The sequence below is a fragment of the Mirounga angustirostris genome, unplaced genomic scaffold (assembly GCF_029215605.1).
Source record: "Mirounga angustirostris isolate CCGP_5_RB_7025 unplaced genomic scaffold, mMirAng1.0.hap1 SCAF_1, whole genome shotgun sequence".
NCBI classification, from domain to species: Eukaryota; Metazoa; Chordata; class Mammalia; order Carnivora; family Phocidae; genus Mirounga; species Mirounga angustirostris.
The window spans coordinates 75,967,433-75,984,387 of record NW_026991709.1 but is presented as its reverse complement, the minus strand read 5'-3'; the positions used below and the strand labels follow the sequence as shown (position 1 = coordinate 75,984,387).

Here is a 16,955-nt window from a genome sequence, read left to right as displayed (position 1 = left end):
ATCTAAAAGCCGTGACAAATCCAATATTATTTTTCCAAATGCATGCTTATGTGTATCAATGGTAGTGAGTTGACTTCACTAAGAAGTCAAGTTGAAGATGGATGTCTGCTACTAGGAACATGATCTCTTAAGTCATTAAAATTCTATGGATTTCTTATGCTTGAATATAAGGGTGGAAGGAAGAAAAACTCTTGGAAAGAATCAGGAGCAAGGAGAAAGAGTATATTATATGAGATCATACTCACAATATTTACTGAGTACTTGGATGCTGAACTCAATAATCATTATCTTTGTAACAAGAGAATGGACAGTTCAATGGTACAGTGCTGGTCTTTTACCCGGTCTTTCTCCTGTGCTGGGTAGTAGAAGAAAGTAAATCCTGCAGGAAAGGATGGTCATGAGGTGATATGAAACTATTATCTGGATTTGCAGCCTGGCAGAAGTCCAAATTCCCTGAAGCTCTAAAGTTCTATCGATATTTGTCCTTAAAGGTCATGGCACGCAGGTGTTCAAAAAAAAGTCTAAGGACCAAAATTCAAGGGATTAAGTAAGAGTAAACAGAAGTTATGAAGAGAAGTGGGCAATGCATAAAGGAAGGTCCAAAGAAAAAGGAAGGAGGCATCAATCACTCTCTTTATAGAAATTAATGGAGCAGGAGAAAATTCTAGAAGTCAGAAGGCCTGGGCTGAAGTCACCACTTTGCACTAACCAGAAGTGTAACAATAAAACATTTATCTTCTCTTAAAACTGTATCTCCTACAAAACAATGATAATAATATTAAATTGTTTCTTTCACATAATTTTTTTAAGAATATCAACTTGAAAATACCAATATGAAATCAGACCAGGCATAGACATAAGGAATTGAGTGCTGGAGCATCATAGAATAAAATAAATTCCAAAATCAGTTCAGTTCTTGGAGACTATGGGATCCAGGATTATGTAAGGATGACTTCAAATGAGGCAGTATGTCTGGCTGTCCGATTTCATCATTTGCTTCTTCTCCCCACTGAGAAGAAATACTGATCACATTGCTAAACCAATGGTCAATTTTCAGTCTTTATCTTACTTGACCTAATTGGCAACATTTGACATAAGCTATCACTTCTTCCTTTAAACACTTACTTCACCTGACTTCCAGAACAATACATTTCCTGATTTGCTTTCCATTTTATTGACTGGCTCTCTCCATCTCCTTTGCTGATTTTCCCTCATCTATCCAGACTTGACATGTCTGAGATGCCCTAAGGCTAAGCCTCAGACCTCTTTCTTTTCTATTTACATGCACACTTTCAGGAATCTCATTCAGTTTCAGAGATTATCCTCAACAAACTGAGGACTCCAAAATTCATCTCTCCAAATCAGATCTCTTCCCTGAACTTGTATAACCAACTGCCAACTCCATGTCACCATTTGGATGTCTACTAGACTTCTGCAAGTAAACTTGCCCCAAATCTAGCTTCTGATTTTCCTCACCTCTCCTCTACTCTTTCATTCCCACCTATCTTTCCTATTTCAGTACAATTACAACTGTTTCCTTTTGGGTGTTCAGGCTAAAAAGACTTGAAAACACTTTTTAGTTCTCTCTTTCATACCATCTCCAGTCAATCAGCAAATCCTGTAGTCTCCCCTTTCAAGATATATACAGACCCCTACCACTTTCATTACCTCCTCCAGCAACTTTTCACCTGAATTACTATCACATGTCACATGAATTATTTCAATGGCTTCCTAGTAGATTTTTATTTCCATCTGTTTTTACACTTGCCTGCCCACTGTCTACTCTTGATATAGCAACCACAGTGATGCTCTTAACCATAAGTTGGATCCTATCACTCTTCTGCACACGACTCTGGAGTGGCTTCTCATTTCCCTCAAAGTGAAAAAAGAAATCCTTGCAGTAGTTTACAAAACCTCACAAGGCCTATTCTCTCTTCTCTTTCTGGCCTCATATTCTACTGGTCTCCTCTTGACTCACTCTGTTCCCAGCACAGTGGACTTCATGCTTTTCCTGGAACTTCCCAGGCATTCTCCTGCCTCAAGGCCTTTGCAGTTGTTCTTCCCTCAGTCTTTAAGGCACCTTTCTCATTTACCCATTTGGCTTTCTTCCTCACTTCCTTAAGCTCTTGTCTCAAATTCCACATTTTCACTGAGGCTTTCTCTGACCACTATATTTGATATGATGACAACCTTGTCCCCAGCCAACACTCCCTATCTACTCTTTCTATAATTTATGTTTCCCAAAGAATTTTTGGAAAGGCCTACTTGTCATGCTATTGTTTCTCTCCCTCCTCTGAAGTGAAACCGTCATGAGCAAATGTAATGGAACTAACATGAGTTCGCTTCTTAGTGAGTTACGGGTAGAGACTCCACAGTTGGAGTTGTCACACAAAGGAAACTTGATTTGCAGCAGAAAAGGAGATCATGGAGAATACTTCCAAAGCCATGTCTTTCTGAGTAGGAGTGAGTGGGTTCCATTTATTTAGGGTTGGGATAAATATTCGGAAAGGAGAGCTTTGTCATCACATGTAAAGACAGGCATAAGGTTATGTGGGCTTACTTAGAACACATGTCTATACATGCAACCTATGTTATGTTAATGACGGTGTGCTCCTCCTAGGCCCCAGACCTTAACATTATAATGAAGCAGAAGTTACCTGTGGACAGAGGAAGGTCTATGGATGTGTTCCAAGAGCCAGTACACACTGGATGGGGCCCTGGGCCCATTACTTCTGGTAAGGAATGCAGGGCCTTGCTTGCTTTTCAAGCAGCCCTGGGAGTTTTTACCACTGATTTATTGTCTCTGATGTGGTGAGGCTAGAGACTTGTCAGTTTGTGCATTTCCTTTGTTCCTTTAAAATCTTTGACTACGGGGGCTTTTGCATTTCTTTGTAATTCCAACACCTGCTAGGAAGTTCTGCAGGAAGTGTGCTTGGGCAAGGAGAGCTGGTAGAGCCTGGATCACAGAAAATACTTGGGGGTGGGGTGAGGCTGCAAAAATCACATCTCTTGTGTCAAGAGAGCTATATTGGGTCTTCCTTATACTGGCGATCCAGAACTCTTCTGCTTACAGGTAGGAAATTTGCCTATTGCTGTTTGGTTCACTGTGTATCTCTAGTACCTACAACAGCGCCTTTCACATAGTAAGCACACAATAGATATGTGCTGAATAAATGAGCTAAATGATTGATTAAGTAATGAGTGAATGAACTGGCTTAGTCACAAACAGCTGGTTGACCTGAGAGCAAGCTGCTTGTGGGAGAAGAGGGAACAGACATTCTTGGGCAGTGAAGGCACCCTCCAGATTATGTGAGAGGGGGAAAAAATAAGCACAAACTGAAGGTCAGTTTTGCTGGGATTTAACTGGCCAAGCTAGTGTCCCATGAATATAAAAAGGTATTAACCAGGAAAAAAAGGCAGAGGGGAAAAAGAGAACCAGAATTTCTACAAATGCCCCATAGTCGGATGAATCTAAGTTCAGCTTGGGGAGATAGTGTCTTTACAGCTTTTTGAATGGAAAAACTTGACATTGGTTTGTTTTACATTCATTATTAGATTGTACCAGCAACTAAGAGGCCATGTCTGAAATGGACCATTAAATATAGTCCTTTGCAGATTTAACACAAATTATATCACTCTGAAAAGTGCTTTGACATAACTTGGAGTTAAACATTTGCTGTAAGTGCCACTGTTTATGGTAATAATTGACAAACCATGCTTAGGTTAGATGTGAGTAAGGGTTGTTTTATTAACCGGTAACATTATTGAATTCTTGAAAATTGCAAATTCTGGTCATGTTTTAAAAACAATTGGATAAACATTGCAGTGGCTAAATAGCTGAGTTTATTGCTTTGTAAATGTAATGTGACAGATATTAAACTCTACTTCTCAGTTTCTTTCACCAACTTCGGTGGAATTTTTTTTTTTTTCCTGTCAGATATTAAAAGTTTAGGATTCTAACTTCCAAATTTGATTTTTAAAAGACATTGCTCAAAACTTTGTGAAAGCATGAGGGATAGTCTTCGTTTTCCTTTCATATTGTAACCAACCCGTGAGTTTACTCCTTGGTGAGCCACAGATCCCAGGTGTAGTTGTCAGACAAAATAAACTTTATTTGCAGCAAATAAGAAGATCACGGGGAATAGCTTCCAAAGCTGTGACTCCCAGAGAGGGTGAATGAATACCCTTTGTTTAGGGTTTTGAATATTTAGATAGGGAAGTCTTGTCATCCTCTGTAGAGGCAGGCATAAGGTCACGCATGCGCCTTAAGGAAACATGCCTGTACTGTGTTGTATGTTATGTAAATGAGGCTGAGGCTCCTCCTTGGGTGGAGGTTTTATTTTAGTATTACAATGAGGTAAAGGTAATTGTTGGTTCTTCCTGGGGGTCACTTTACCGTCTATGTGCAGATGAAGTCAGGGGCTTACCTCAGATGACCTGGGTGGTCTGGGATGGCAGGAGGTCTTGTCAGGGCAGTCACCATCATCTGAGGAGTGGTTTTGGTTTTCATTTGTCTGAGTTGAGAGGTAAGCCAGAAAAAAGAGCTTAAGGAAAAATGTAAGACAAAGGTTAGTGAGTACAAGCAGGAGGGCAGTAAAAGTCCGTTCTTGGGGTCCAGAGGGTGACAGTATCTCAAATTATTTACCTCCCTACCTTCATTTTGGGATGCTTGGTTTTCTCTTCTCACATAAATATTAGAGTCAATATTTCTTTCAAAAGAACTATCAAAAAATACTTTTGAACTGTTGTGTTATTTTAAATCCAGAAAAGGCAATAATGGGAAAATTCAGAGTTTATCAGTTTTGCTGACTTTGTTGCCATGACAGTTGGTAAAAGGCAAATTGCTAGCCCCATCTATCTATGTGGAAATTGGCTCGATTTGGTTTATAGAAAGGATACACATTCTAGGAAATTTATTTTATTTCGATACCCTGCACTGACCAAAATAGCCATAACTTTGTGATCCATGGAGGTTCCTAACTGTCACTACTAATTACTAAGTCTCTGTCACTGGACTAAGCAATTTACAAACATTGATTCACTTAAAAAACAAAGTATTTTCATGTAAAATCATTCCATTTTACACATGGAAAAAGTAAAGCTATGGAGCTTGTGTAACTTGCCAAAGTTCGCACAGCTAGGAAGTAACAGAGATAGAATTAGGAACAGACAACTGTAACCACCAGCAGTATTTATACACAAATGCTCTTCTTTTAACCTCTAGTTATTGCTTTCTAAACATGGGGTACAGATCATCATTCTGTTATTTAGGCATATAGCAATGGTCACTTAAATAAGATTTACTTCCAAAGAACTTTATTGGTACCCAATGTGTGCCAGATACTGGGATAAAGAGATAAAATTTCTAGTCTATTTCTCATCTATAACAAGGCTGATTGGAATAGGTTTTCTTTGATAACTGTCTAAAGAAAATGCTATTGGAATTTATAGACATAACAATTATTTTCACATCAGAAAGAGTTGAAAACAATGTCTACCCAAAATCTTTGCCTACTTCCTTATAACATTGGCTTTATTGAACTTTTCATTCTTCTCCCATCCCCATGGATGGCTGGACCATTTGCGATATTCATTTATTCACCTCATTAATGATTAATATGTGACCCAGCTATAGACAATGAGACATGAAAAGCAATATGCTCGGGGCGCCTGGGTGGCTCAGTCGTTAAGTGTCTGCCTTCGGCTCAGGTCATGATCCCAGGGTCCTGGGATCGAGCCCCGCATCGGGCTCCCCGCTCGGCGGGAAGCCTGCTTCTCCCTCTGCCACTCCCCCTGCTTGTGTTCCCTCTCTCACTGTGTCTCTCTCTTCAAATAAATAAATTAAAAAAAAAATTAAAAAAAAATCCTACAGCTTTAAAAAAAAAAAAAAGAAAAGCAATATGCTCTAGGGGACATGGATTATAGGAAACACTTCTCCACACTTCCACACTTACAAAATATTAATCAGAGAATGATAAAACCTTTCTGACTTTGAATGTTTTGTGTTTAAAACATTATGTCTAATTCATAGCAGATTTCATGGAAGAGAGAATATTGCAGATGGATTGGGAAGGATGTATAGAGATAAATAGTACAAGGGCATCTCAGTGGAAATAACAGAGTGAACAGAGGTACTTAGTCAAGACTGTGTAAGATACCGCTGGGGATTGGCAACCAGAGACTCCAATGTGGCTAGAACCAGGAATGCAGGGCCAGATCATGGAGGCCTTAAATATTAGAATAACGAGACTGGTCAAATTTTAACCTTCAGGAAATAAAACTGCTTAGAAAATTTTTGAGCAAGACAACACCATGATCAGTATCTCATCTAGAGATGACTCTGGCTGGAGAAAATGTCAACTGAAGTGTTTGTGGTTATTAACATCTAGATCCTGAAAATGGCTACATGTACCTCAGCATATTATTAATAATTAATAATGTGTTTAATTAACTTTTATTGAGAAGTTAGGCAGGCTAATAATTAATCAGTTTCCTAAAAGGATGAAAATAATTTAGACTATAAATGTACAAAATGTACCAAAACGTCAGAGAAGCAAAATATTCATTTTCCTACCGTGTAATTTTGCCAGAAATTCTCTAGAGTGAGGAATGTGAAAGAAAATGAAAGATTGACTACTACATGCCCTAGGGAACAATTTATGCTCCATGGAGTCTGCATTCCACTGTGGCTGAGGAAAGGAGCACTTTGTCTTTTTAATTTAGACTATAATTTGGGTTGTGATAGGGTGACACTAAGTGGCTGAAAAGGGAAAGGCTTAGTCAATAGAAATCAAAATAAGAACAAAAACGTGCACTTGTGGTGACATTTATGACTCCCAAGCAACAACACGAGGAAATTATACTCATAGTAACTTGGAATCATTAAAAAAAAAATCAACAACTAGCAATTTCTTTCCTTCTGAGTAGTTTAAAATGGATGATAAAAGCCAATGGAAATTGAATCATATAAGCTGAATTGAAAATATTTTCTTTCAAAATAAAAAAATTAAATTCTTTATTGAACTTCTTGATTCAGAGGTGTATTTATTACATGACTTTTTTTTCTTTTTTGGTATTATCAGTAACAATAATAACACAATAATAAAATAATAATTTTGCTGTTCAGTCTATAAAATGGACTTTCAATGAAGTATTTCTGAGTAAATTTACTCAAAATAACTCAAATAAATATATACATAATTCTTAACTAAAATATTGCCTTTGGATGCCTTTAAGAAATATCTACATGAAGGTGGAAGGAAACATATTTCCTTCTGGCACAACTCTCTTGTCATTTTGTGTTATTTCCAGGAAATACTTAGTGTTTTTAGAACTGATTTTTAAAAAGCATCTACATTTCTCTTCACTGAAAATTAAAAGGACTTCCTAGTCCAATATTCATTCATTCATTACTTATTTATTCAATCATTTTTTTTGTCCAGTAAATACTAGATTGAACCAAATAAAATTATCTTTTTTATTAGTTAAAAATGGCTAAATATTAGCAATTACATATTATTCAACCCACTGTTTAGTAAGTACTTGTGGATAATGGTGATAGATACATGGTATCTTTCTACGTGGACTCCTGATCCTCTGACATGTGACCCATCAGTCTAGTACTAACAACCCCACTGGGGCAGCCCACTTTATGTTTGGATAATTCTAGCAAAATGCAGAATTTTTTTTTCCCTAAATTGAGCTGAGATTTCTTTCTGAACCTTCTACACATTGGTTCTAGTTCTGGCTTTTTAACCTCCCGCCTAGACAAAAAGCTACTCCATTTTATGTATCATTAGTCTGCAGATATCAGAAAACCAACTGCATTTATTTCTACTTCTATCTTGTGGTTTTATCTTCTCTGGATGAAACATTTTAGTTGCTTCCCCTGCAATGTAGTGATCCCAAATTGGCATTGGAAAATGGCTGCTGCATCTTCCCATTGTGTTTCCTCTCTAGCTTCTGTAATTCCGTCTCTTCTGGCTTTCTTCTTGCCTCTCAGAATCTCTTACTTTTCTCTGCATTTTTTTTTTATACTAACCCCTTCAATGTCAGTGTTCCCAGGAGCCCATCTTCACCCCTTTGCATCGTTCACTAAAGGGAACCTGGATACAGTATCCTGTCTTTTGGCTTCAACTATCATCCACCTGCTAAATGTTTCCAGCTCTAGCATAAAACTCTGAACTGCAGACTTTTATATTTAACTGCCCCATGGATATCTCTACCTGGAAGTTCTATCTATACTTCCAGCTAGACATATCCACTTTTACTGTATCCACAATACATCATCTTCTATCAAGCTGTTATTTAATCTGTATTGTCTCTGTTATTTCTCCATCCATTCCATCACTAGCGGCAGATACAGATGTCCTCAGATACCATAATTCTCATTCCTTGCTTATCTCCCTCTCTCCCCTCTCCCACATACAAGAGGTGACAAAGTTATAGTAAAACTGTTCTCCTTACTCTCTTCAATGCATCTACTCTTGGGTTTTTGCTACACGAGAGCTGGGACTTATCAGCCAGACTCCTATGCTCCCATAAAGGTATTCTCATGTATGGGTGGCTGTTAAAATTGGTGTTTCTGTGGGAGTTTGAGGACTGGAATCTCCTATTTTGCCAGTTTGCTGATGTCACTCTGTTGTTTGCTTTTTGAATGTTATACCAACCTTACTTTTCTGGGATAATCCTTAATTGGTCTTAACATATTATCCTTTTTTTTTTTTTTTTGGTAACAGCTCTATGGAGATATAACTCACATATCATATGTCACCATTTAAAGTATAAAATTCAATAGTTTTTAATGTATTAACAGAGCTGTGCAACTATCATCATGACCAATTTCAGGATATTTTTATTACTCCCAAAAGAAACCCTGTACTCTTTAGCTATCATTCCCTAACCCTCCAACTCCTCTATTCTAGGAAACCACAATCTGCTCTCTGTCCCCATAGATTTCTCTATTCTGAACATATAATATATATGGAATCATAGCATATGTAGTCCTTGTGATTGGCTTCTTTGACTTCACATAATGTCTTCAAGGTTTATGAATATGGCAGCAATATTATCATTTCACTCTTTTTTATGGCCACATAATACTCCATTGTAGAGCTATGCCTTATTGTGTTTATCCGTTCATCAGTTGATGGACATTTGGATTGTTTCCACCCTTTGGCCCTTGTGAATAATGCTGCAATGAACATTCATATGTAGATTCTTCCGTGGACATATGTTTTAATTTCTGTTGGGTATATACATAGGACTGGAATTCTTGGATCAAATGATAACTCTATATTTAAATTTTTGAGAAAATGTCACACTGTTTTCTAAAGCAGCTGTACTGTTTTACATTCTCATCAACAGTGAACAAGGGTTTTGACTTTTCTGTATACTTGTCAACATTTGTTATTGTCTTACTTTTTGATCCTAACCATTCTATTAGGTGTGAAGTGGTATTGCCTTGTGGTCTTGATTAGCAGTTTCTTAATGACCAATGACTTTTGACATCTTTTATTGTGCTTATTGGTCATCTGTGTATCTTCTTGGGAGAAATATCTACTTGAATCCTTTGCCTGCCCATTTTGAAGTTTATTTGCCTTTCTGCTATAGGAGCCCTTTATGTATTCTGGCTACTTAGTCCCAAATGAGATATATGACTTGTTAGCATATTCTTCCACTGTGTTGGTTGCCTTTTTATTTTCTTGATAGTGTTTTTTAAAGTACAAAAAAATTTTTATGGTGTGCCTGGCTGGCTCAGTTGGAGGAGCATGTGACTCTTGATCTCAGGATTGTGTGTTTGAGCCCCACCTTGGGTGTAGAGATTACTTAAAATCTTCAAAAAAAAAACAAGTACAAATTTTTTTAATTTTAATGAAGCCCAATTTATCTTTTTTTCTATGGTTAGTTGTGTTTTAGTTGTCATCCCTAAAACAAAACAAAACAAAACAAAACAAAAAACAAACAAAAAAAAACAGTGCCTAATTCAAAGATAAAAGTTTACACATTTTTTTTTTTTCTGAGAGTTTTATAGTTTTAGCTCCTGCATTTTGGTGCTATTCATTTTAAGTTAACTCATCCATATGGTACCAAGAAATCTGCAGAAATTTAAATTGTTATCTTATATGTAATGTGTCATTTTTCTCCATTTCCAAGATATTTTCACTATCTTTGCTTGTTAGTTTGATTATAATTTCTATTCACATGTGTTTCTTTGGGTTTAGCTTGCTTGGGAGTTATGGACTTTCTTGAGTCTGTAAATGTATATCCTTTATCTAAAATTTTAAGGGGTTTGGTTGTTTTTTTTAAATCTTTTTTTTCTTCTTCTTCTTCTTCTTTTTTTTTTTTTTTCCTGTCCTTACTCCTCTTTTCCTTCTGGGCACCAATTATGCATATGTTAAGCCTTTTTAGATTGTCCCAAAGGTCTCTGAGTACTTACGCATTTTTTCAATCTTATTTTTTCCCTTCTTAAGATTGGTAATTGCTAATGATCTATGTTCGAGTTGACATTTTCCTCTCTCGTCTCCATTCTGCTAGGTCTAAAATTTCTTTGTTGTTTTCTGTTTCTTTACTGAGATTTCCTATTTTTTCTAATATATCTTCTTTTCCCCATGAAGCACAGTATAATAGCCACTTTAAAGTCCTATCATATAATTTCAACAACTATGTCATTTTAGGTTGACATCTGTTGATTAACTTTCTCAGAATAGCTCACAGTTTCTAATTTTGTATATATCAGTTAATTTTGAATCATGTCAGGAAAATTGTGAATGCTTTATTTTTATACTATGGATTCTGTTATAATTCTTTGGAAAACATTTTTACTCTCTTTTTAGTGGTCAATCAATCCAATTATATTTAGATTATAAATTCTGTCTCATTTTCTGAGGATGGTGGCTCAAGTCTCAGATCAGTTTCTTAAAACATTACTCCATTGTTTGAGGCAGTCCTGTACTTAGTTGGGCTGAGATTTATGAGAATTTATTCCCAGAATTAGCAATTCTTTCTCTAGCTCTCTGCCATCTGACCACATCCCCAGCCCACCTATTTTCCTTTTTTTGTTTCCTGTGGCCAGAAAAAAGTTGTTGGAACTTCCACACTGTATCAACCTGAAGTTGTAGTTTACCTTCAAATACTTCTAAAAGAAAACAGACAAGCAAATAAACCCTGAAAACTCCCCCTATAGTGTTGCTTCTCCATACCAAGATTCTTTTGCATAGTCTAGAGTTGTTTTTCTTTGTTTGTTTTGCCTAGATTTTATAGCTCTTATCAACAGTAGGGTTGGGCTATTGGAAGCTCACATAACTATACCAGAACTGGAACTCACATTGTGTTTTGTTGTTGTTGTTGTTGTTAAGTATTCTGCCCCAGTTTTTTTTTTTTTTTTTTTTTTGGTTATATAGTCCAGAGGGAATTATATATAGTTCTGATTATAAGGAAGGAGAAAGGGTATGACAAAAGAAACAGTATTCAATTATTAATCCCACATCTTCAGTATATGAGGAAAGAAAGTCTGAGTTTTATTCTTATTTGAAATTAATTAGTTGTTTGTACTTGGGAAAGTCATTTTGCTTTTCAGAGCATCAATTTACTTAGGAATGTGTTGTCAGACCATTTTGCAGAAACCCTTTATAAGTTCCATATTTCTACAGAAAATAAGGGGGTTTATACTCAGAATCCTGACCCAGCTTTCTTAAAAGATAATTTTGTTTAGTGTGTTCGATTATTAAGAAGCATTTTAGCATTTTGCCAAAGTCAAAGAGAAACCTAAGAAGTATGCAGAGACTGGGTTTTGATCTGTGACTTAAGTCTACAATGTTGCCGCCCCATTAGTTGAGGCTGAAATAATCACAGTCTGCTGATCCATCATGTCCTCTGAGCATATTTTTCTTTGCTTAGTTTTCAGGCGGGCTTGGAATTAGGGATCTAAATTAGAAATCATCCTATCTGCTTATTAACTTACAGATCAGTTTCATTTTTTAGAGAAAGCAATTAAGAATATGATGAGCCTGCAGTACGAGAGGTTGTCTGAAAGCTCTTTATGGTTCTCATCACTTAGAAGAATAACTAAGCAATAAAACACATCTGAAATTTATGGATTTAAGACTTAAACCATGGTGACTATAATTTTTGATTTTAATAAGCTTTTTACTCCTCAGTAAATGAATAAGGAGTAATTTTTAAATTATATTTGCTCCTTCATGCAGTTACTTTATTTCTGCTTCCTCACAACATACCCATTTGTTCATTAGAGTTTGTATTCAGATATTACTTGTAACTGGCATGTAGGTAAAAAGCTATGCCAAAAATAACTTATTTGGGATTTCAAGCCTTAAGTTTCACTTAATTTTAGGAAGGAAAAGACCGAGAGGAAGGAAATGACTTTTAAAAATATAAAAGTTGTGTGTTTTATCTCATTTAAAAAATATTGATAGAGTTTTAGACTAGAATTTGAAATTACATGATAATACCTGGCACTTTACATGAAGCATTATCTGATCAATTTCTTTGGCAAAACCATTTAGCAATGAATACTGAAATATATTCTGCTTTAAGGTATTTTATCAATGAATTCATGCAAATTATATTTGAAATTTCATGTTTGGGTGGTCCATATAAATGCAGCATGATAAATACAAAATATCATTATTATTGAGAACCTCAGAATTTCAATGGCTGTGAATAATTTATTTTCCTTTTTATTTCAGATTTTCAAAGAACCTGTCAATAACTCTAGCTTTAATATAATCTCACCATCTTTATGTTTTACTCATAATTCTTTTCTTAGTAACATCTCTAGAACCACAATGTGTGATTTGTTATATTATTATGACCTAGATATTCATCTTTGTTCTTTGAAATAGGAATGTCCTAGAAGTGAGGCCAGAAGAAGTGTCTGGGTTCTGTTGTAAGGTTAGCTGAATGTTTTTAATAAACCAAGTAACCTTCTGCTTGCCTACCACTTGAAAATGGAGAAATCCTGTTGCCATTACCATCAACAGGAGTTTGAATTAAAAGCTCTTTGAAAATATTATTGTACTTTCTTATGATGTCTTGTGCATGGTGAGCATTCCATATACAAATTATTAGAATTGATAGACAGTGCCAGTCCAACTGATTCTGGTAAAATGGTGGGCTAAAGTAGTAAATTCCTCCCACTATGAACAACTAGAGATTCTGGATTTAATACAACAATATATGAAATGTGTGGCTGAACTAACAAAATGGAATAAAAATCCCCAGGTGGTAGAAATGAAAAGTGGTAAGTTCATGGGCTGAATCTCTGGAAGTCATAGGGCACAATAAATAGAAGCATTGAGTATCAGACTCAGTGTATCTAGCACTTGGATTTTTATGACCAAACTTTAGTTCATTCATGGGAGAAGTTGGAAAAAAGATTGATACATATAGCTGGGGCCCTAAGAGAACTGAAACCTCACTGAAAAGGTAAAGTAGAATAAAATCTAAATACTGACATAGGAAGCAGATGGACAGCAATGAAGATTCTCCTGGCTAGATTCTGGATTGAAAAAAAAAGAAAAAGGAGAACTTGGAAACCTGAACTCAAGTCTTTGAATATTAGAGTCTAAGTTACCAATAACTACAAGATAGAGAAACTTGCTTCTCAATAATTAAGATAAAAATTAGTTCCAAATCTGTGAGTACCTAACAGAACAAATATAAAAATATTCTAAAGAGACATTCTACCATTGGATCACAAGAAAATCTCACAGAAGGAGGTCTATTGAAATGGGGAAGATTATTAAGAACTGAAGAGTGAATCAGAGAATTGAGAGATAAATTGGAGAAAATCATCTAGAATTCAGCACATTGAAGCACAATCCAGTGGAATGCAGCACTGTCCAGAGACAGTGAGATAGAAACATGGAAGAGAAGTTCAAAGACAAGGAGAATAGACTGAATGAATGCCCAACACAGGTTTGATAGGAGGTCCAGGAGACAATATGGAAAGTAACAACATAGTTTTTTGAACACAACGTAGTTGAGAATTTTCAGAATTAAAATTCTTCATTTTCAAGAAGCATAAGCACCATATAGAATAAATAATTCTACACTTAGACATATTTTATTAAAACTTCAGAACATTAAATCAAAGAGAATATGTAACATACAACTGAAATAGAGAAGACATTACATAAAAAGAACTGTGATTAGACTAACTATAGATAGCTCAAAAAAACAATAGGTATCAAGATTATGGAATAATATCTTTACAGTGTGGTAAAAGAGTAACTGTCAACCTATAATTCTCTGTCCAGCTAATCTCTCAAGAATGAGGGTCATATGAAGAGAATTTCAGATAAACAAAGATTGAGAGAATTTTTCCCTGACAGGCTCCTCCTTCAGGAAGAAGCATTTTAAGTCCTGGAAGAAGTGGGATGCAAGAAAATATTGGGAAATATGTGAGTAAATAATCTTATAATCTTTGTATTGGTTGTGTGGAAAGCAAAGCTATTGATTAAACTTTAAGTAAACTTTAGAAGTTAAAACTAACACAGAAGAATATAAATGGCACTGTAAAACTGAAATTAGTAGGACAAGAACAAGACATAAGTTATATTACACTAAGATTAATCCAACGGAAGAACAGGAAGGAGAAAAAATATAAAGAAAAAGGCATAGTATGGAAAGTATAAAATTACATATACAAATAAAGTCATCAAGGGCATATAGTAAAATTAAGCAGCATTATAAGTGTATTAGATGTGTTTTCACATTTAATTCTTACAATGATGTCAGGCAACAAACATCATAAGCATGTCATTTTACAGATTATTAAATTGGCAATGCAAATGATTTAAATTGCTCAAACTGACATAGCTGGAACTCAGGGAGTCTGGGTCTGGAGTCCATTCTGTTACCACTGTAGTTTCTTTATATATACAAAATTCAGATGGTGAAGTAAATCTAAAGTTATCACTAACTAATATGTAAATGGTTTGATCGACAGTTAAATATAAATGGTATAATATTGCCTGTTAAAAGACTCTCAGAGTAGATTAAAGGAACAACAACATCAAAATATGCTATTTACAAAAGAAAAGCCTTACATAATAAATAATAAAATAATTAATGATGAAATTGTGAAGGTGGGAAAAGATATCAAACAATGTCTAACTAAAGAAATGCTTACTTTATGTTAACAAAATAGTAGAACAAAAAAAGACTAGGAATTAAGATGGTCATTATAGGATGAAACAGGAATAATTTATGAAAAAAATAGATACTACTACTAAATTGCATTTTCAAGATGAAAGCAAAAAAAACCACCTGCAAATCTAGAGATGTACTTGGAGAATATACAAAGAATCTGCTTCTATCCTTCCTCTTACCCAGCCATTTTGGCAGCTGCTTTTGGTTGGGGCCATCTTGCACTTAAGGCAGGAAGATGGTGGCTGCAAAGTAGACAACAAAGTCCCTGGGATCGATCAACTCTGGGTTCCCACTCATTATGAAAAGTGGAAAGTATGTGCTGGGGTACAAGCAGACTCTGAAAATGCTCTGATATGGCTAAGCCAAACTGGTCATCCTTGCCCACAACTGTCCAGCCTGGAGGAAATCTGAAATAGAATACCATGTCATGTTGGCCAAAACTAGTGTCTATCACCACCCTGGCAATAATATTGAATTGGGCACAGTATGTGGGAAATACTACAGAATATGCACATTGGCTATGATTGATCCAGGTGATTCTGATAACATTAGAATCTTGCCAGAACAGCCTGGTGACAAGTTAATTACGCAAAATTTTTCTTTAATAAAATTGACCAGAGCTTGTTTTACACACACACACACACACACACACAGAGTCAGCTAAAGAATAGCATTATCTCCTTGATATTTATGTCAGAAAATATTCATTGTGTAATTTTCCTCTAGCTTTATAAATACCTTTTATTAATACTCATGCTCAAAATTAACAAGTCAAACTTATTCAAAGCTCAAAGGATGAACATTTTAGCCAAAATTTCAAAGATGCCTTGGATATAGTGATAATAATGTCTCAATTTAAACAACTCATTTGTGAAAACGTTCCTGATTTTTCCAACTAGGTACGTCTCTCCTTATTTTGAATCTCCAAAATACTTTGCTTATATTACTTTACGGAGCATGTCTTACATTAACTTGGTGGTTCTCAACCAGGGGCATTTTTCCCCACCAGGGGACATTTGGCAATGCCTGGTGACATTTTTGGCTCTCATGACTGTGGGGGATCTTGTGGTGAGTAGAGGCCAGAAACAGTGCTAAGCATTCTAAAATGCATAGGGCAGTTCCCTACAATAAGAAATTCTTTGGCCCAAAATAATAGTGCTGAGGTTGAGAAGGAGAAACCCAGTTCTAGTTTGTAGCTTTTTAATTTTCTTTTTCATCTTCTCCACTCTCAGTTACATTGAAAGTATCGGGCGCCTGGGTGGCTCAGTTGGTTGGGCGACTGCCTTCGGCTCGGGTCATGATCCTGGAGTCCCTGGATCGAGTCCCGCATCGGGCTCCCTGCTCAGCAGGGAACCTGCTTCTCCCTCTGACCCCCCCCCCCTCATGTGCTCTCTCTCTCGTTCTCTCTGTCTCAAAAAAAAAAAAGTATCATAGGGATGCCTGGGTGGCTCAGTCGGTTGAGTGTCTGCCTTCGGCTCAGGTCTTGATCTCAGGGTCCTGGGATCAAGCCCTGCATTGGGCTCCCTGCTCAGTGGAGAGTTGCTTCTCCTTCCTCTGCCCTACACCCTGCTTGTGCTTGCTCTATCACTTTCTAGCTCTCTCTCTCTCTTTCTCAAAAAAAAAAAAAAAAAGTCTTAAAAAAAAGAAAGATGGTATCATGGACTTGGTCTTACCTGGGATTCCATATAATTTGTAGTGTTGTGCCTGCTACAGGGTAAGTTAACATTTGTGAAACTGAATTTCCATTCAACGTCAATCCTGAGTGTCCACACCATTCAATG

At 36.1% G+C, this 16,955-nt stretch overlaps 1 pseudogene; it reads left to right on the top strand.

Moving 5' to 3' along the window:
* The first annotated feature begins 15,409 nt into the window (after positions 1-15,409).
* LOC123862867 (large ribosomal subunit protein eL30-like) lies at positions 15,410-16,269 on the top strand (annotated as a pseudogene).
* Positions 16,270-16,955: the final 686 nt, after the last annotated feature.